Raw genomic sequence first — 20800 nt, 5'->3', positions numbered from 1 at the left:
TTGAACTGGAATTGCCCTCTTTGAGAGTGACTATCAAAGAGCGTTTGGGGGACGATAATTCACTGCAACGCCGTCTCCTGCACTTGGAATGTCTTGACGAAATTCGTCGGATGGCTCTACAGTGCATGGAAGCCACGCAAGCTCGACGTAAGGCTTACCATGATAGCTTCATCAAGCACAAGGAGTTCAAAGAAGGTGATTTGGTCCTAGCCTATGATTCACGCTTTGGCAAGTTTCCTGGCAAGCTCCAACAGCGGTGGATGGGCCCCTATAAGGTACTTGCAGTCAACCCTAATGGCTCTGTCCAAGTACAGACCGTTGATGCCTCTGATGATCCCTTTCTGATTAATGGATATCGCCTAAAGAAGTACTTTCCTCCTTGGGGATCTTGACAATTACGGACACTTGATCCTTTCCCTCATTGGCGCGGCACTGTACTTCTTATGATGCTACTTCTGATAGCCGTTATTCAGTCAGTCCTAATGAAGTGGACGCAACCCTCTGTCCCCTCAAAACCCCCTTTCAGCCTTGATCTCTTATCCTCTATTTTCCACCAGCGACAGTGGCGAGGTTGGTTCTAACAAATGGTCTTTCTACCATTCCCTTGCTCAATTTGAAGAGAAAAAAAAAAGAAAAAAAAACAAACAAAACATATCGGTCATGGGAGAAAAGGACTTAGGTCCCTGTCATGCCGACCTATTCTTCGAGAAAAGGTGGAAACACCCTCGGGAATAGGGGAAAATAAGAAAAAGAAAAAAACCTAAATAAGAAAAAACAAAAAACAAGAAAAACAAATCTATTATGAGAGAAAAGGAAGCAATTCCCTGTCATAGCAGGCCTCGTTCCAAGAAAAGGTGATAAACACCCTTGGGCGAGAGGCTGGCTGTGGAAAAGGTGGTAACACCCAGCAGTCCAGAAAGTGGATTCATTAATTGATATCCCTAGGATCCAATTCCGAAGCTACCTCCCTTGGTACGCTGTGTCCTGGGTCTCTCTGCAAAGTGTCTAACTGTCCTCTAGTAGATGACATGTCCTATTCAACACAATGTTCGATTTGATGGCTACCTCCCTGGGTACGCCTCTTTAACAATTGATGACGCGATCTTCATCGACAAACAATAGAGTGATGAGAGCTTTCATCCTAACCGGATGGGGAAGTGAGTATGGTTTCTCTCTCTGACTATCAACAACGAGTGAGACAGAGGGTGGGCCGAGAGACCAGTCTTTTCCCTTCAAATCAAATGAGAGGTGAGAAGTGTGAATGAAGTGTTGCACGCATGGAATGGGCCTCTCAAAGCACAAAGCACAATTTTTTTCTGTGCACTGCACCATAAGGCTCCCTGGCCTTCCTTCTTGCACCGTATGCCGGCACAAGGCGGGATGCACAGTTGCACCATCAAATGCGAAAAAGGCATACAACCTTTGCACAAGTGACTGTGAGGATTACATCAATGGGTTTCAGGAAAAGGCTGCCCTCCTATATCTATCAACAGAGCGTGAGACAGAGGGTGGGTTGAGTGTGACTGGAGTTTCTTCAATCAATTACCGAGAGGTGAGATTGAGGGACGTTACGACACTTGGAGTCAGGTATGTTCCCGTTTCCCTATGCATCCACAGGATGGGTCTTTCTCGTCATCACAAGTCATGCCACCTTGTTCTGTACACTGCACTGTAAGGCTCCCTTGCCTTCCTCCTTGCACTTATGCCAGACGGGTTGGACGCACTACTACACCATCAACTGTGCACCCTGGCATACTCCTTTTGCACCATTCCCCCTTGTCGATTCCTCAACCGGGTATGAGATATGGGTTTTAATCATTCTTCCTCGAGTGATATCAGTCATGGGGTGAGTGACTGTTCTTTCATTCCAATTGAGTGACTGTGAGTTGAGTGTAGTATCCCTCATCATCGACGAATTTCCTGCGATTCCTTTAACCAGCTACCTCCCTGGGTGCTGCCGCATGGTCCCTGCCATGACGAACGTGCGCTGTAAAGATGCCTTGGTCCCTCCAGCGCCAACAACCATACTGGACGTGCCGTCGACACTCAACCTTGATTCTTGACGAGACGGGCCAAGTTTTTCTAACCCTCCACTTTGGGTTCTTCGTGACGTTCATGTTTTAAGTGTGGGAAAGTTAGTGGATGGTCTGTGGCGTGGTCCCAGGTCCCTGATGTTCGGTTAACCCTATCCGTTAAGGTCTTAAGTGTGGGGACGCGTCCCTGCGCGTCTCCCGTGCATACTTTTCTACATATGCCTTAACCTGTTCATGCATGAATGCCTTGCCTTTCTTTTACCCTAATGGGATCCCTTCCCACCCATCCGGTTATTTTCCACCCACCCTTGGGGCTGTTCCCGTGCAGTTTTCCTTCATTCTTTGATTTTGAGGTCCTGCCATGTGAATGTACCCTACGTTCACTGAAGTCCAAATCCAACCTTATAGCCCTGTTCCTCCCTTTGAACTGACCATTTTTCTTTTTTACCTACCTTTATTCCGGCGCACGGTTTTTGAGTTATTAATTTTTGAAGCATTTTGCACAATTTAGCCGATTTTTCCATGTAAACGCGCTTTTCTTGCTTCGGAACTAGGATCTGACATCCTAGCCACTTTTCCCCTGACATTTTTTCTTTTTATTCCGCATCATTCCGATACACGGTTTGTCCGTTATTAATTTTCCGGGTTTTCACGACTTTTTCGTGTGTATTTTTGACATTTTTCCATGTGAACCTGCCCTATTTGCATCGGAATTCCAATTTGATTTGACAGCCGTGTCCCAGGTGCCTTCCCCTACTTTTTTCCTTTTTCCTCCACCCTTTTTCGACTTCTGGATTTTTACTTATTAATTTTTAACTGTGTTTTCGGGAGTATTTTTGGAGTTTTTCACATGTGAACCCCTCTTACTTCCACCGGAACTGCAGTTTAACATGATAACCCTGTGCCACCCCTTCCTGCGGACATTTTTCCTTCTTACTGCATGTCATTCCGGTGAACGGTTTGTCCGATATTAATTTCCGATCCCATTTTTGGGTTTGTTTTTTGGGTTTTTCCCATGTGCACGCGTCTTATCTCAGTCGGAATTATGTTTTGACGTGATAGGATTGTTGGGCACATCTTTCTGCACAGTTTTCCTTTTTTCTGCACTTCGTTTCGATGCACGGATCTTTTGCTATTAATTTTTAATTGTGTTTTTTGGTTCGTTTTTTGTGTTTTTTGCACGTGACTGCCTTTACCCCTCCCGGAGCCTCCGTCATATATTTTTCTTGTTTTTCCCCTGTCGTCCTGCCCACTTTCTGTTTTTAAAATATTTCGTTTTGACGTCCGGATTGGGAGTTATTAATTTTTCTTTATTTTTACTTTTTTTCTCGCGCCCGTTTTGCGCGTGAACGCGCCCTTTTTCGCTTTTCCGAGTCTCCACGCGCCCCGGTCGTGTCCGCGTAACCCGTACCGTCTTCCCCGCGTCATTTCAATCCTGTCACGGCAAATTTTTTTACCCCGCCCCGCGCACGAGCGCGGGACGGGGGTACGCGCCCTTGCCCCCCACCCCTTCCCCCCACCTCTCCACCCCATGGCCCCCCCCATGGGCCCCCCACCCCTTCCCCCCACCTGCCCACCCCATGGCCCCCCCCATGGGCCCCCCACCCCTTCCCCCTCAACTGCCCACCCCTTCCCCCCAACCGCCCTTCTCTCTCTCTCTCTCTCTTTCTTTCTCTCTCTCTGTGTGTTCTTTCTCTCTCTCTCTCTCTCCTCCCGCCAGCGCTGCTGTCTCCTCCCTAGCCCGCCCCCCGTCCGCCTCTTCTCCCTACCCCCAGCGCCGCTGCCTCTTCTCCCTACCCCCCGCCCCTCGTCCGCCTTCTTCTCCCTCCGCCTTCTTCTCCCTCCCGCCAGCGCCGCCGTCTCCTCCCCCGCCCCCCGTCCGCCTTCTTCTCCCTACCCCCAGCGCCGCCGCCTCTTCTCCCTACCCCCCGCCCCCCGTCCGCCTTCTTCCCCTACCCCCCCTCCCTGCTTCCTGTCTCCTCCCCCGCCCCTCGTCCGCCTTCTTCCCCTACCCCCCCGCCCTGCTTCCTGTCTCCTCCCCCGCTCCCCATCCGCCTTCTTCCCCTACCCCCCCGCCCTGCTTCATGTCTCCTCCCCCGCCCCCCGTCCGCCTTCTTCTCCCTCCCCCCAGCGCCCGCCGCCCTCCTTCCTACCCCCTCCCCGACTTCCTCCCTCTCCTCCTCCTCCAGCCGCAGCCGCCACGCAGGTCGCGCCTCCAGCGCCAGCCGCCACGCAGGTCGCGCCTCCAGCGCCAGCCGCCACGCAGGTCGCGCCTCTAGCAGTAGCCGCCACGCAGGTCGCCATCGCCTCGGATTCGCAGCCGCCGCCGAATCTGCCGCCAACGCCACCTCCTCCTCCTCTAACCGCCGCCCTCCTCCTCCACCTCCACCTCCCCGCCAGGTTGCCACTAACACTAACCTAAGCTTAGTTACTTACTAACCTAAGTTAAGTTACAACTAACCTAGGTTAGGTTAACAATTACTTCACCTTGGTTAACCTCTAACTAACCCTAGTTAACCACTAATTAACTAACCCTAGTTAGTTGGTTAACTCACCTTCGGTTAGTTTACTAACCCTAGTTACCATCCCCCCAACCCTAACCCTAACTAGGTTAGTTAGCCCAACCCTAACCCTAACTAGGTTAATTAGCCCAACCCTAACCCTAACTAGGTTAGTTAGCCCTACCCTAACCCTAGTTAGTTAACTTAATCACCTAACTATAGTTAACTTAGTTACCTAACCATAGTTAACTTAGTTACCTACCCATAGTTAACCTAGTTAGCTACCCTAACCTAGTTGACTAACCCCTACCTAGTTCACTTAACTTAGTTGACTAACCTAGCCTAGTTGACTAACCTAAGCAACCTTGACTAACCTGACTTGATTTGGGCAGACTAACATGACTTACCCCCACTAACCAGACTTAATTGACTTATGCCTAATTGACTTATTTGATTCATGTGATTTAGGTGACTTAATTACTCACTACATTAATTTTTCCATTAAAAAAATTCAGAAAAATTTCTAAAATTTCCTTTTGCCTTTTGCCAATTTTTGGGAATTTGTCCGTTGGAAATTGCCTACCCTAAAATTTCAGAAAATTAAATATTTCCTCCTTTAATCCCCTAAATTGCCAATCAATGTAGAAAATTCATTTACAAATAGTAAAAAATTCTAAAAAATTTCTAAAAAATTCCCCTCACCTCCCTTCATCATTTTCCCTTTATTCAAACATAAATAATCAGAAATTAACACAAAAAAATAAAATAAATAAAAAATAAAAAATAAAAATCAACATAAACAACTAACACAAACCAAATCCACCCATCCGCTAAGGTGTTGTCATTGTTGTTTCATCAGTGATCTTTACTTTTCCTTTCCTGGATTCCCTTCTTTTGGTGGACTCTTCCGTGCGCATTTCTGCATTACATACACACCCCTTCCAGGTATTTATTTTATGTGCTTTATTTATTTTCATTTCTCCCTTAATCACAAATTAATTGTTAAAATGAATTCTTTAATTCACCCACAGTTTCCACGCGCATTCGCGCTCAACACACATACTTTTTAATTAAAATAAACTAGACGTTCACTTAGCATGCGCTACGTGCGCTACAGAGGCACTTTAAATTTTAAATTAAAAAGAACCAGCCGTCACATGAGCACGCGCTGGCAAAAAAGCGCTCCACATCACCTTAATTTGTAATCAATGAATTGCATTTAGAGACCCAGTTAGGAATCGAAGTCCGGGAATCGAATAACTGCACCGTTTAACTTAATAATGGGTAATTTAATAACTAATAAGGAATCGCGGTTTTCTTGTTAAGGTTTATCACCTAATAAAAGTTCACCCATTTTCATTAATTAATTAAAATCAACCCTTCATTAAATTAATTTCCCCCTCACTGCACTTAATTCTCCTTTTTAATGAAGCGTTTCGTGGGATGGGTTTGCGCAGTTCTTACTGTTATTTTCCATGGTCCAGTCTTGGTTTATCGCAGATATAGTTTTGATATGTGTCGGATGTGGTCTTGTTTTGGTTTCCTGTCTTTGTTACGGTTACGGGTACGGTATACAGTTTTTTTCTTTTGTTGCCTGATACGGGGTTCAGGGTGTTTCTCTGATGCATCGCATGAAGCTTTCGGTCGCATTTGTCTCAAGGTCATGTCAAATTTTTTCTAGGATGTGGTTTGCTTGGGGTTAGTTGGTCGTGTCCCGTTTTATTGGTTATTCTCTTATCCTTGGTTTTTGTCTGTTACTTTGCAGGCATTCTCCTTGATTGTCTGTGTTTGTGGTGTGTGTGTAACCATCTGAATGGCGCCTTCTCATGCTCCTCCCCCTATCCAGTACGTCCCATTAGTTAGTAGGGATTACTCTTCCCTACTTACTTTTGAGCCTCTTACGAAGGCGGGACTTGCTGCTTTTGTGGCCACTCCTTTTCCATTGCTTCCAGAAGATCGGTCGTTATGTGATGAGTTCATGGCCTCTTACAGCAAGAAGACAGGAGTAGTCCAAGGCACGTCTATGACTTTGACATCTCGAGGCTTAGGGAAGGCTTTGTCTTTACCCTTCAAAGGAGAACCTTTTGTGACCACTCGTCAGCTCTTCTCTAATGAAGAGATTCTCAAGCTGTTGCAAAAGCAGACAAGGGAAGTCCTTGATGTTAAGAAGGTGATAAACTCTTCAGGAGTTTCCTTTTTTATGATTATTGATCCCGTATGGAAGACGATCTGTCAGTTCCTTCAGGACAGGTTTATGCCTGCCAAAACGCCATCCCACTATTTGTCCAAAGAGCTTTTCACAACTTCCAGGATGGTGCTGAAAGGCGTTGCTATTGATTGGAGCACATACCTCCTTACTAAAATGGATCACCATTTTGTTAAAGTCACCAGGGGTAATGTTACCAATGTTACATACGGATCATATTTGTCTGCCTTCTTGACCTATTCAGGTTTACAGAAGACTGTGCCTCCACCTCCTCCATCAGATCCAGTTCCTCCTCCTCCACCTTCAGAAGAGTCAGAACCCATTGACATAGAGGATGATGATTCTCCGCCTCCCCTGGTCATACCGCGCAAACGCTTGAAATGGGTAGCGGATAAAGCCCCTTCTGTACTTCCTTCAGTACCTATCCCTGCTACTTCTGGCAGTGACCTCCCTGGGTATCTCACTTGTAATAACCTGTTCAGAGCACATCGAGAAGGATCTTTGGAGATCTCAGTTCCCTCCCTGAACAGTCTCGTCTCAGGAGATGCCATTCCTTTCCTCTACAAGGATATTCAAAGTTCCATTGAGTTGTCAGTGACAGCCTGTGTTCAACAGCTGTACGCATCTTTCTATGAAGAGCTCATGCAGTCCAAGGACCAGTTGCATAAGGCAACATCTGAGTTAGCTTCTGCTAAGGATACCCTAGCAGATTTATTTAAGTAAATGGAACAGCAAACCCAACTGGTTGCCACCCAAAGCGAGGAGATTTCTTCATTGAAGACCCAGTTACTCGAAGCTCAAACACAAGTTACTAGCCTTTCAGAGGAGAAGGAGAGGATGTCCAGCGAAGCGAAAGAATTCCAAGCTATCTTAGATGACAAGCTTTCAGCTTTACAGACTGCTAATGACACAGTGGCCAACCAAGCCTCCCAAATCCAGCAGTTGCAAGATCAGCTTGCAAAGTCCCGCTCTGTTCCTCCAAGCCCTCCTGTTCCATTAATTCCTTCTCTTTCATAGCAGGACTTGGTTGCCCTACAGAGACAGGCTACTTTGTGCCCTCTATTCCAAGATAAAGTGGAAAGATTGCAGTCCAGAATGGACTTGTTATGGTCTACCTTTGAACAGTTTCAGGAATATGTCTTACCTGACCATTCTTTCTTTGTCCACTACCACTTACAGAAGTTGGTCTTCTATATGAAGCTTTCCACGATGGATTTAGCTGGAGTGGGGCTCGGTCTGCTGAGTTGTTGACAGAGGTAGTCAGAATGGTCTTTGAAGATTCTGTCACACCAGATACCATGTTGATGTCATACATGTATCTCCGAGGAGATTTGTTAATTCCAAATGAGGTAGATATGGCATGGTATGTGGGGGATGTGGTCTTACAGGCTGTTTTATATGTCAATCATTTGGAGTTGCACATAGCTGATATGTTCCAAAGTTATTCCTCCAAAGTGGCTGATTGTCATGATAATTCGTGGCATCCCATGATTGATTCAGTGGTCCTCAATCAAAGACAAAACACAGCTCCTACCTTTGCCCAGAGTACTACCCAACTGAGGATGGATCTCTTAGCCTATCTTTCAAAACATAATCCGTTTGATGCTACCTTCTTTGATGCCTATCATAGACGATCTCTTTTAGGACCTTCTGTTCCTACCCTCCTCTATTACCAACAAATGGCTCACCGCTATGCTATATATTTTTCCCTTTGTCAATCTAATTCCACAATAATTTTACCCCTTCTTTTCCAACCTTCATCTTTCCCTCAAATTCCTATTTTCACTTATTGTTCCTTTATTGAGGATAGGGTATTTTTCCCTTCTCCACCCTGTCCTTCACCCCTCATAAATGTTCCCTCTACATTTCCTATTTATCAGTTAACATAGTTCCTTAGTGATTCCTTACAAATTTCTGCCACTCCTTCTTTAACCTTTTCTTCCTTTTATGATTTTTCCTATCCTTCCCTACATCCACTTTCCCTTATTCCATTACCCTCTCCTAACACTTCCATATCTCAACCACCTCAGTTGGTTAGTGACTGTGACGGGTTTGATAATCAGATTTCCAGAAGAAGGGGATGGAGTTCGGATGATTGCCTTACAGGACCGCAGATTAATTGGCCAGTAATTCCAGGAGAATGAACAGCTTCCAGTCAAGCTTATCAAAACTATGTTCATTTTGCCCAGCAGTATTCACAGTCTGCAAATCCCTCAGTGAGATTAACTGCTCACTTTGCTTGGTACCTGGCATATATGCATAGGCACTCTCATAATGATTCAAAGCCTATTCCAAAGTTGTGCATGAATGTCAATGTTAGCATTGATTCCCAGCAGCTGGAGATATTGTATTTTCATGCCCTCTGTTTGCCTAGCAGATACCTGGTCCTGTTGGAAAGGATGTGCTGTCTCCAATTTTTTCAAAATCCTCCTAAAAACTTTGTAGATGAATCCTTATCTATGGATCGATTCCGACAACATCAATCTTTTAAGAGGGATCATCTTCATTGATACCTTTCCAATGTATGGTGGAAGCTTTTAATGCAAAACTCTCTTTTTGAAGAAGTCATTCAGATGGTTGTGTTGTGTATTAGTGTTTGTGTTGTGAGTTCCTTTATGTCAAACGAACGTGGTGGTTTCCTATTGGATTTCGTGTACGAGCTATGTTTTGGAGATTTGTGGTGATGGGGTCGTGGTTGGAGAATTGAAGAAGATGCTGATGAAGAAGAAGCAAACTCTTATATCCTTTACAAATTTGTGGTGATTTTTTTAGTTTGATAAGAGGTGTTAATGTATAAAGAGTTTTCATTTCTTTGTATTTTTATATCAGAAACAGGTTATAAGTTGGGGTCGTGCTGGATGGATTCTTTGTCAAAAGATATTGAAGATCAAAGTTGAGCTTTTCCCTGAACTTGTATTCCCTTTTTCCTAGGTCGCGAGGACGCTTCCTTATTAAGTGTGGGGATATGTTGAGTGTTGAAATGACTTGTTTTTTGGCTGATTTTTGTTGTTTTTGAGAGCTGAATGGTTGATTTTATGGGATGATTGATTGATTTGGAAGTGGTTTGATAATGTTTTGGATGATATTGATTGTGTTTTGGAAGATCATGATGTTTGTTGATGGTTCTGTGATGTTCTGATAGGTTCTGTATACCTTCTGTTTTGCTCTGTTTTGGTCTATTTTGTTCTGATTGTCTTCTGTAAGGAGGGAAGGAGTATTGAATGATGAAGAATGAGATATTGTGAAAGCTTATTGAATGGTTTGTGAGAGTTTGGAATGATTTGAGAATAAGTTATGTGGTTTTGATGACCTTCTGTAACCTTCTGTAGGTCTTCTGTAGAGCTTCTGCTTCTGTTCTGTTCTGTACTGTAGCTGTTCTGGTACTGTTCTGTAGACTGTTCTGTATGCTTCTGTAAGTGTTCTGTGGAATGTATGTGTGACTTTGGGAAAGTTTTCTAGCCTTGGAAAGAGGTGAATACAAGTGCAAAAGAGCTAAAAGAAGTGGAAGAAGTAGCTGCTGAAGACTCAAGAGAAGACTAGAGTGAAGTGACAGTAGTGAGCTATGAAAAGACACTGTAGTGGCTCTGGTGACCCTTCATATCAGACATACCTCTTGGGAGGGGTATCCACGACCTAAGAGTGATTATTGAGAGTAATTTTTGAGAGATTGTAGTGAGGATATGATGTATTATTGATGGAGAGAGAGAGAGAGAGAGTCAGAGATAGCTAATTCCACTCAAACAAAGTGATTGTATATGAGAGATTGGGAGAGAAGACTATGAAGACATTGAAGATGAATACTGTGTGATGTATTTCCATTCAAAGATGGTGTACTTCTTTGCTTTCTTTGTTCTATTGATGGATTTTGTGAAGATGTTGAAGAATGTGGCTGATTTTATCAAATCCGTGGGAGATCTACATGATGCTGCATGAAGATTTGTTGTGCCTGGTGTTCTTTTCTTCATTGTGATCATATGAAACATGATAAACAAGCTTGTTGATGTTACAAGATAGATTTTCTTGCAAGAGAATTCCCTTTTCCCTGGTGTTCCTCTTGGGGCTCCAATTTCCAACATCCCCCTCAAGCCACACCTTGATTGAGGTCCTAGTGCTACCTAAGCTCAGTAATCTAAGCTTTGATACCAATTTTAAAACTAGGTGGAGGGAACCAATCCTTCCTTTCCTAGGAGGTCAACCCCCTATGATTGTTCTTCCAATGCAAAAGATTCTCATAATTGGACTAATTGTCTATCCCCCAAAACCTTAACATGATAAATGACCTCCAATCTATTCAGTTATGGTAATTTTCCTCTATTTGTCTTAGAATTTAAATATGCTCTCAATAGATTATCATTGAATTGGTAGTGAGTTGGTTTTCTTGTTAGGGTAAAGGCACATGTACCTAGCCACCCATGTAATAGCTACACTGATAGTAGCTACACAATGTATTAGTTACCCACACACCTGTACACTATAGGTGGTGACACCCATAATCATCACTTCATTATTTATTCTTTCAATGGCATTTGAATAAACGAAAGGCCAGTCACACATTGTGACTATTGGAGTTCCCACATCTTCTCTCTCTCTCTCTCTCTCTCTCTCTCTCTCTCTCTCTCTCTCTCTCTCTCTCTCTCTCTCTCTCTCTCTCTCTCTCTCTCTCTCTCTTGCTCTTGTTTCTACTCTATGCTTCCATTTCAATGCTCGCTCCCTTCAACTAGTATTAGAGCCATTAAATTAGCATTGAGGAGCTCTTCCTCTTTAGTTTACTTTAGCCTAGATTTTAATTCAAGGTAGTCATGGATTCTTCACCTCGAGGTATGCCTTAATCTCTATCTTTTACGTAGCTTCTTCCCCTTTGAGGCTTATTCCAGGGTATCACTTGGTCCACTAGATCATCGTAGAGTGCTTTCAGAGATCCATTATCACTAGTAGAATTAGCCACATCAATGAGGAAAACCAACGTGATTTGCACCTAGTTGTCTGGCTCTTTTTTCTACTTTATCCCATCTCTTTCCAATTGGTGGCATTGCTCTTGACACTTGGCAACCTTGTGGACTCTTCTCCAAAAAATTTATTATGATTATAAGTATCATTTGAATCTTTTGAGATCATCCATTGGCTCACAGTTTGTGATAGTCTGATGTAATATAGTTTAGGATAGCACTCACCTCATTGTCTAGAGGTAACTTATGCTTCTTGGGATGTCTACTTGATGCCTGATCATTTTGGGGATGCTATTTTAATATATTGGACTAATTTGAGCACTCATTTGCTTAGTTTTACAAAGGTTTTTTTACTGTTGTAATAAGCAAGGCTGAATGTTATTTTGTCATAGAAACTTCATGCCTATTGCTTGTTGATGCTTACGGACTACCCAACATGCTACAGTGATGTCTATGGTTGATGCCACATACTTGTTTATGTTTTTTCGGAATGCTCTTGTGTTGAGAGTGGAGCCTTGAATTTTGCCATTGGATGTCATTCACTGTTATATATGACCATTGGATGCTACAATAAGAGCTTTGCAAGTTACTCTCGAACATATGCTACTTGGATCTTGGATGTATGGATGCCTTTGACATGATTTTTTGAGCCTTACTTGCTCATCTGGCATTTGAATTTTGTCATAGTAGGAGCTAATGGGCTTTATGTATTGAGGTCAGTTGACATTTGAATGTTACATTGAGCATTTGGTTATGCAATTGAGCTTGAGTGTCTTATGGTGAGACCGTGGAACTTGGTGACATGTTCATGCTCTCATCATGCTTTATATATGCAGTTGATGCTTAGTGGGATGATTTGACATTTCTTTTGGGTAGACACCTATCTCTATCACACTATTGTTAGTGATGTATGCATCTTGGTTGGCTATGTATTGAGCTTCCATCCCATTGTTCAATTAGTTGTGCCTTTGGTTGGTCTCTTTTGTTACCCGTGAGACCTACTCTATGCATAATGGTTATGCCTATGGAATCAATCTCAATCAGACACTTTGATCCTTGGACAATTCTCGATGCCCATTGCATATTCACTCTCACTACTAGTTGTAGCTATTCCTTGGCAGTTGCAGTTTGTCTTGTATCAGTGATTTCCCCTCTTAGGCATTGATTTATTATCATTGTACTTCATTTTTAACATACTCTAATTGCAATCTACTGCATTTTTTATGTGAGCAATCACATTCATTTGACAGTCTTTTGCATTGACTTTGTGGACAACTCATTACTTAGTCAATAGCTCTTGTTTTGAGCTTGATTTAGCAATGAAAGTTTTAGGGCTGATTTGCAAGTTATTATAGCATCCTATTTTTCCCTTCTATGCACTTGCTTGGTCCCATTATGGCTGATGGTTCTAATGATAGTGCTATCTTTAATATTGACAAGTTGGATGGCACCAACTATAGCTATTGGAAGGTCCAAATCTGACAAGTTTTAGTGTAGAAAATGTAGATTAAACCTTTGAAACATGAGGGTGTCAAGCTTAAACATGTTGATGCAAATGATTGGGCTAAACTCGATGATTTATGTTAGTCCATGATCATTTTTTCCCTCTCTAAGTAGATTTTCTATAATGTTGTCTCTGATGGGCAATCTACATGGGACTTATGGGCTAAGATTTGCAATGTCTATGACAAGTAGGGCCCCACTTCTTAGATATATTGTCTGAAGTAACTCATGGATCTTTGCATGAAGGAGAGCACTTCCATATCAGCCCACTTAAAATGAGTTTTATTCTATTCTTAGTCACTTATCTTCGCAAAGGATTGAATTCAAGGGTAATCTTTCTCCCTTGTTTCTCTTGGGGTTACACTGCCTAAATCATGAGATACATTTCATACTACTACGTATCTCAACATGCCTATTGAAGGGCTAAAGTTACAAGATGTAGAGGGTGTAATCTTGAATGAAGAGGTTAACAGTAATAATTTCAATGCTTCGGGCACCTCTCGTTCTTTGACAATTAGAGGTAATAATGGGAGGACTAGTAATGACCTGAGAATAGATGAGAGACTCAATGGGGGTGCATAACAAAAGGTGGTTGAGACACAGATATGGAGGCTCAAGCTTTTTTTTTCATTCTCTTCTTCTTCATCCTCATACTATCTTCTCTACTGTTCACTTGTCCAAGTCTCTCTCAAAGAGATAGGCACTTTGACCTTTAGGACACTCTACACAGCCTCTCACAGACTTACTTAACACAACCATAGGATAAGGCTTAGACTATGCCTTATTTCTCAACACTCCCCCTCAAGCTCAGAATGAGCTTGCAAAGATAATACTCCAAGTGCACTCCTAAAATACTCAAACTTATCTTTACCTAATGCTTTGGTAAAAATATCAGCAACTTGGTCATTTGTTTTGACATGGACCAAGTCAACCTCTCCATCAATGACCTTTTCTTTAACGAAATGATAGTGCACTTCTATGTGTTTTGTGTTGGCATGATAGACTGGGTTCTTAGCCTACATGATGCTGCTAATATTGTCACAATATATGATGACTCCATCATCAATTTCAATCCCCATGTCACATAAAACCAATCTCAATCATGTTTGCTCACATGTTGCTAATGGAACACTTCGATATCTAGCTTATGTACTTGATAAAGCAACTATGGGTTGTTTTTTGCTACTCCAACTTACCATTTCTTATCCAAATGAAAATGCATAACCATTGGTGGATCTCTTATCCATAAGATTACATGCCCAATCTGCATCGGTATACCCAAACAAGGTAGGCTTTATTCCCTTCTCATAGAATAAGCCAAATCCAACTGTCTTCTTCACATACCTTAGAACTCTCCTCACTGCATCCAAATGTGATTTGCATGGTCTTTGCATAAATTGGCTAATCAACCCAACAACATAACTCAAATTTGGCCTTGTAATGGTTAAATAGATAAGACTACCAACCATCTTTCTAAACATTATAACATCTTCCACATATTGCCCATCATCAATCATTTTGATGTTTTGATCCAAGGGGGTATCCACTGGCTTACATCCTGTCATGCCATACTTCTCCAACATCTCCAAGGAATATTATCTTTATACCAACCAAATACCATGAGGTGTATCAATGACCTCAATTCCCAAAAAATGCCTCAATACACCAAGTTCCTTTATGTCAAATTCCTTATGAAGACCATGCTTAACTTCAGCAATCTCTTCTCAAGTACCTATAATAATTAGATCATCAACATAGATGATAGCCACAACCATGCCATCCTCTGTATGTCTCACATAGAGTGAGAAATCGGCCATACTCTGTTGAAATCCCATGCTGCACAAAAATCTGCTAATCCTCTCACACCAAGCTCTTGGTGATTGCTTCAATCCATACAATGCTTTCGTCAACTTGCATACATATGTGGATATTTAGGATTCACATACCCTTCAGAGGCTGATCCATGTACACTTCCTCTTCTAGATTCCCATTCAAGAATGCATTTTTCACATCCATTTGATACAATTTCCAATCATATATAAAAGCCACCGATCTCACTGTAGTCATCTTTGCCACTAGACTAAATGTCTCCTCATAATCCTATCCGTATGTTTGTGCATAGCCCTTTGCAACCAGCCTTGCTTTATACCTTTCTAGAGAACCATCCGATTTCACTTGACTTTGTACACCCATTTGCAACCAATTGATTTCTTTCATGAGGTAATTGCACTAATCCCAAGTCTTGTTTTTCTTCAATGCATCCATCTCCTCATCCATAGCTTGTCTCCATTCTTTGCTTTCCACTACTTCCTCAAAGCAAGTAGGTTCTACATGCTGTACATAAGAAACCATATAAGCATAATGCATCTTCATGAACCCATTATATGTCAATCTATCAACAGGATATCTAACCCTTTCTGATCTCCTCAATTGAGGTGCGCTACTTGGAGTCTCAACTGCTCTTGCATGTGGTGGCACTTATTTTCGTGCACTTTTAGTACCCGGAGTTTTTAGATAAGGAATGCCATACTCATCATCAATAGATTCATCCTCTAAACTTTCACCCATAGGCCTCTTGCATTTTGCAATTTCCGCACTCTTTTGTGAACTCCTCAACCTGCCACCCCATGGACTATAGCTACCACTACTTTCTGCATTCTCTTGAGGACCAGCCATATCTTCTAAGTGTTGATTTCCATGCTTACTATTTGCTGAAATTTTCTTCTCATGAGCATCATCATCACTACTCTCATTGGAATCCAAGTCCACTACAATCTTGGACTTATACCATGATTCATACTCACTGAATCTGACATCCCTGCTAATGTAAACTTCCTTAGTCACTAGATCATAGCATTTGTAACCCTTCTTCTCATTAGGGTATCCAAGAAAGATGTATTTTATAGCCTTTGGCTCCATCTTCTTCCTTAAATCATCAGGAACATGAACATAATAAACACATCCAAAAATCTTGAAGTAAGCAACCGTGGGTGTCCTACCATACATCTTTTCATATGGTGATACATGATGAGTCAATGCTGCAGGTGTCATGTTCATGATATATAATGTAGTATGCACTGCCTCTACCCAATATGTCAATGGCATATTCATTTGTTTCATCATTGTCCTAGCAATCTTTGCAATGATATGGTTCTTCCTTTCTACCACACCATTCTACTGAGGTGTGTACCTGCATGTCACCTGCCTTTTGATTCCATGATCTTTCAAGAAATTTGAAAATTCATATGACACGTATTCTCCTCCATTATCAGACCTCAAGCATTTTATATAACAACCAAACTATTTTGCAACCATAGGTTTAAAATCCAAAACCTTTCAAAGGCTTCACTTTTATGCTGCATGAAATACACCCAAGTCATTCTGCTAAAGTCATCAATAAAAGTGATATAAAATTTGTATCTCCCACTCAATGAGACATTCTGACATGGACCCCAAATATCAGAATGCACCATTTCCAAAGGATAACTGCTGATTCTCCCCTCTTTGGAAATGGTAATCCAGCTTGCTTGCCAAACTGGCAGGCCTCACATACATGATCATAATTAACATAACCAAAATGGGGCAAACCATGAACCACCCATTTAATTTGCATTTGTTTTAGTCTTTGTAGGTTTACATGTCCAATTCTCCTATGCCATTATTCAACATCTTTATCTCGACCATCCCCACTTTCAACATACATAGAATTCTAAATGATAGGAGTACCTACATCCAATGCAGATAACCTGTCTTTTATTCTTTCCTTTTGCAATCAATCTACCAGGCCTTCCATTTCTAAATTCCTCAATGAAACATCCATATCTATTGAATCTCACATGCATTCCTTGGTCTACCATTTGACCAACTTATGCTAAGTTCTTAGTGATTGTAAGTACATAGAGTACATCCCCAAGCTTAGTTTCAACTCCATCTCTAGTGACAAGTGTGAAAGGGAAGTGGAACCCAGGAGGAAGAAGCTTGGCGGTGAGAGCTATGGCGGATGGAGAGCAAGAGCCAAGAGAGAGAGAGACTCAAAAGTGGGAACTCCAACAACCATAATGTGTGTCGGGGCCTTCCTTTATTCAAACTGTCACTAAAAGAATAAAGAATAAATGACTGTGATGGGCACCCGCCACCTACAATGTGCACCGGTGGGTACTGTTAGTGTAGTAATACACGGGCGGCTAGGCGGAGGCACCTTTACCCCCAACAACCTCCCACTTAAAGGCGAATATACACGGGTGGCTAGGCGGAGGCGCCTTTACCCCCAACAACCTCCCACTTAAAGGCGAATATGCCCCAATGCGAGAGAAAAAAGAAAAGATAGTACAACATGTACACATGTACAATCGGATGAGGAAAAAAGGCATCATCTCATCCAATGTCCATCAATCTCCTGAGAAAGGCAAAGCGCTCGGTAGTAAGGCTCTTCATGAGCAAGTCTATAGGATTCTGCTCAGTCAGCAAGGTCAATAGACCTGTCCTCAACGACCTCGTGAATGAAGTGATACCTCACCTCAATATGTTTCATCTTCACATGGAAGACCAGATTCTTGGCCAACTAAATGGCACTCATAGATTTCAAATGCAGTGTAGACATAGCATCTGTCATACCAAGGTCAGTAATCAAACAGCCTAACTAGATAGCCTCCTTACAAGCCTCTGTGGCTGCAATATACTCAACCTTTGTAGTAGAAAGGGCCATACACTTTTGCACCCTGGACATCCAAGAGATAGCCCCTCCAGCATAAGTGAACACATAGCCAAAAGTGGACTTCCTAAAATCTGCATGTCCTACATAATCAGAGTCAGTGTAGCCCACAACTCCTGCATCTTGTCTGCCATAACAAAGACACATATCTGATGTGCCCTTTAGGTATCTCATGATACCCTTCGCGGCATCCCAATGTTTCTTTCTAGGTGTAGCCATATAACGTGCCACAATCCCAACTGCAAAAGCAATATCTAGATGGGTGCCTATCATGGCATACATAAGACTGCCCACGGCTAATGCATAGGGAATCTTGGCCATCTCGGCCCTCTTCTCACCTGTCTGCAGACAATTGACCTATGATTCCTTCACATGAGAAGGTAATGGATAGTCAATAGGCTTAGCATCCTGCATACGGAAGTGCTCAAGGACTTTATGAATGTACTCCCTTTGTGACAGATAGAGTAGTCCCGGAGATCGATCGCACGTAATATGCATACCAAGTATATGAGAGGCCTATCCTAGATCTTTCATCTCAAAGCTCTTCTTAAGTTGAGCCTTAAGAGCATCTAGCTCCTCATGAGATGTCCCAGCTAAAAGCATGTCATCCACATAGAGTACCAAAATCAGTAAAGAACCATCACGAGCTTTCTTCATGTACAAGCATGGATCCATAGCACTGCAACTATAGCCTTGTGATTGCATGAATGCATCAAACTTATGGTACCATTTCCTAGGTGCATGCTTCAAGCCATAGAGACTCTTCTTTAGCTTGCATACTAGGTGTTCCCTGCTAGGGTTTGCAAAGCCCTTAGGCTGCTCCATGTAAATCTCATCATGCAAGTCCCCATGTAAAAAAGCCATCTTAACATCCATCTGGTACAAGTTCAGGTCAAGCTGTGCAACCAAGGCCAAGACTAAGCGTAGGGTGGTCATCTTGACCAAGGAGAAAAGACTTCATCAAAGTCAACACCATGCTCATGCTTAAAACCCTTAGCAACCAATCGAGCCTTGTATGTCGAGGTGTCCAGGGGTACTTTTCAGCTTGTACATCCACTTGCATGGCAAAGCCTTATTACCTTGAGGCAAGGAAACCAAATCCCAAGTCTGATTCTTATGCAATGAGTCAAGCTCACACTTCATAACCCTCTCCCAAGAGTGAGAATCACCCCAATCTTAATACCCAGGTTCCAATTGTATTCTCGCATGAAAGGGATGCATTAAGCATGATGGTTTTTAGGAAAATTTAAATGCATTTATTTATTTGTTTTACAAAGTTTACTGCATGTCGATTATTTGAAATTGCTCGCACTCCCGTGGACAAGGGTAGTTGCAATCTTCTTAAACGAATAATGCATAACTTAGAAGATGATATTGTGCTAAGAAGGATATAGCTTATGTCGCATGATGCACTTATGATTTAAATTCATGGTCATGGTTCATATAGAGGATAATCTTAGACGCCCATTGAATGATGTCCAAATCGTCGCAATGCATGGAAAGGAATTACAAACTTTGCAAATTGCATGCAAAGATGGTTGCATTTTAGGTCGGGTTAAGTGCTGAAGGAAGGATAAATCAATAATGGTCTCATGGTATTCGCTCATGCATAGAGTTCTTTATTCGAAGTTTGTATTTAGGAAAGGATGCATTTTCATATTAAAGCTTGAATTCAATGCATTAAATGAAGGGTTTATAGGAATAATTCTTAATGTAAATCAACATAGGGTTTATAGAGTTAGCTCTGAATTATCAATCATTACAGTTTAGGCAAGGAAAAGTAATGATCATTGTAGAACTTATAGCTGCATAGAAGGAAAAACTCTATGAATCGCATATTTGCATGGAATGTTATATCTTGCAATTATTTACATCTTTTAGGAAAAGTATTTGCATCTCTAAGGGAATATCACCTCTTATCGCAAGACAATTAGATCAATTAGGTAAATCGCTTGTAATGGTGTAACTCAAATGATGATCACCTCAATGCGCTAGGTAGAGCTAAGCCGCGATAAAATTCTGCCTAGTATCGCACTCGGGAAACTGACTTAATATTTCTGACCTCAAAGGTCCTACCCACATTCACGGGATGTTAGGGTTAGTTAAATGCCCATGCAAGAACGATCTAGCGTTCTTACCCTAAGGATCAATTGATCAAATTCTAGACTTCCGTATGAAATTAGAAACCTTAGGGCCAAAATGACTATCGGCCTAACAGGGTTAGGGTTGGGTTGGATCAAGAGGACTCCCAAACCCTACATCTTGACCAAAGTATTCTTGACCCAGGAATACCATGTGACAGGAGAAATAATCCCACAAGTTAGGTGCGATACTTATCTTGTGCAACAAGTTGCAACATCGCATGGTTTTGTGTTTAAATCACAAAATAGTATTGTCACTCCTTAGAACAAGGTTGGCGAGTTCTACATACAAGTCTAAATTACAAGAGGATGAGTAGTCATCTTGCTACATCACCCTTCCTTGAGGTTGATTTGCCAAGTTAGGAAAATTATGAATTGCCTAGCAAGAAATTGACCAATCAGATTGGACAATGAGGTTGTCGAGGATTTATTGACCTTAATATAAGGAACCTAAGGTGTTTGTTAATTTGGGTTAACAGGGTATAAACCCTAACCCAAGGAAAGAGGGTAAACTAGCAACACAGCTTACGAAACCCTTGGGGATCTTGCCAAGTCGCAATTGATCCCAGATTGAATGTTGGATGTATTCGAAGGGAAGGATTCACACCTTAGTAGTTGGCCATACAAACGACCACTGGAATGCTTGTGTTTGTATACTTAGAAGCACTGTTTGTACTTCTTTGCTCGAGGAACTAAAGCTGGAAAAATAATTAATGCTTTAGGTTGAAAGCCTGGAGGGAGAGGCAGCATCAATTACCC

The sequence above is a fragment of the Lygodium microphyllum genome, chromosome 4 (genome assembly GCF_053477565.2).
Source record: "Lygodium microphyllum isolate KBCC chromosome 4, Lygodium_microphyllum_v1.1.10, whole genome shotgun sequence".
Classification (NCBI taxonomy): domain Eukaryota; kingdom Viridiplantae; phylum Streptophyta; class Polypodiopsida; order Schizaeales; family Lygodiaceae; genus Lygodium; species Lygodium microphyllum.
Note: the sequence above shows the minus strand (reverse complement) of the source record.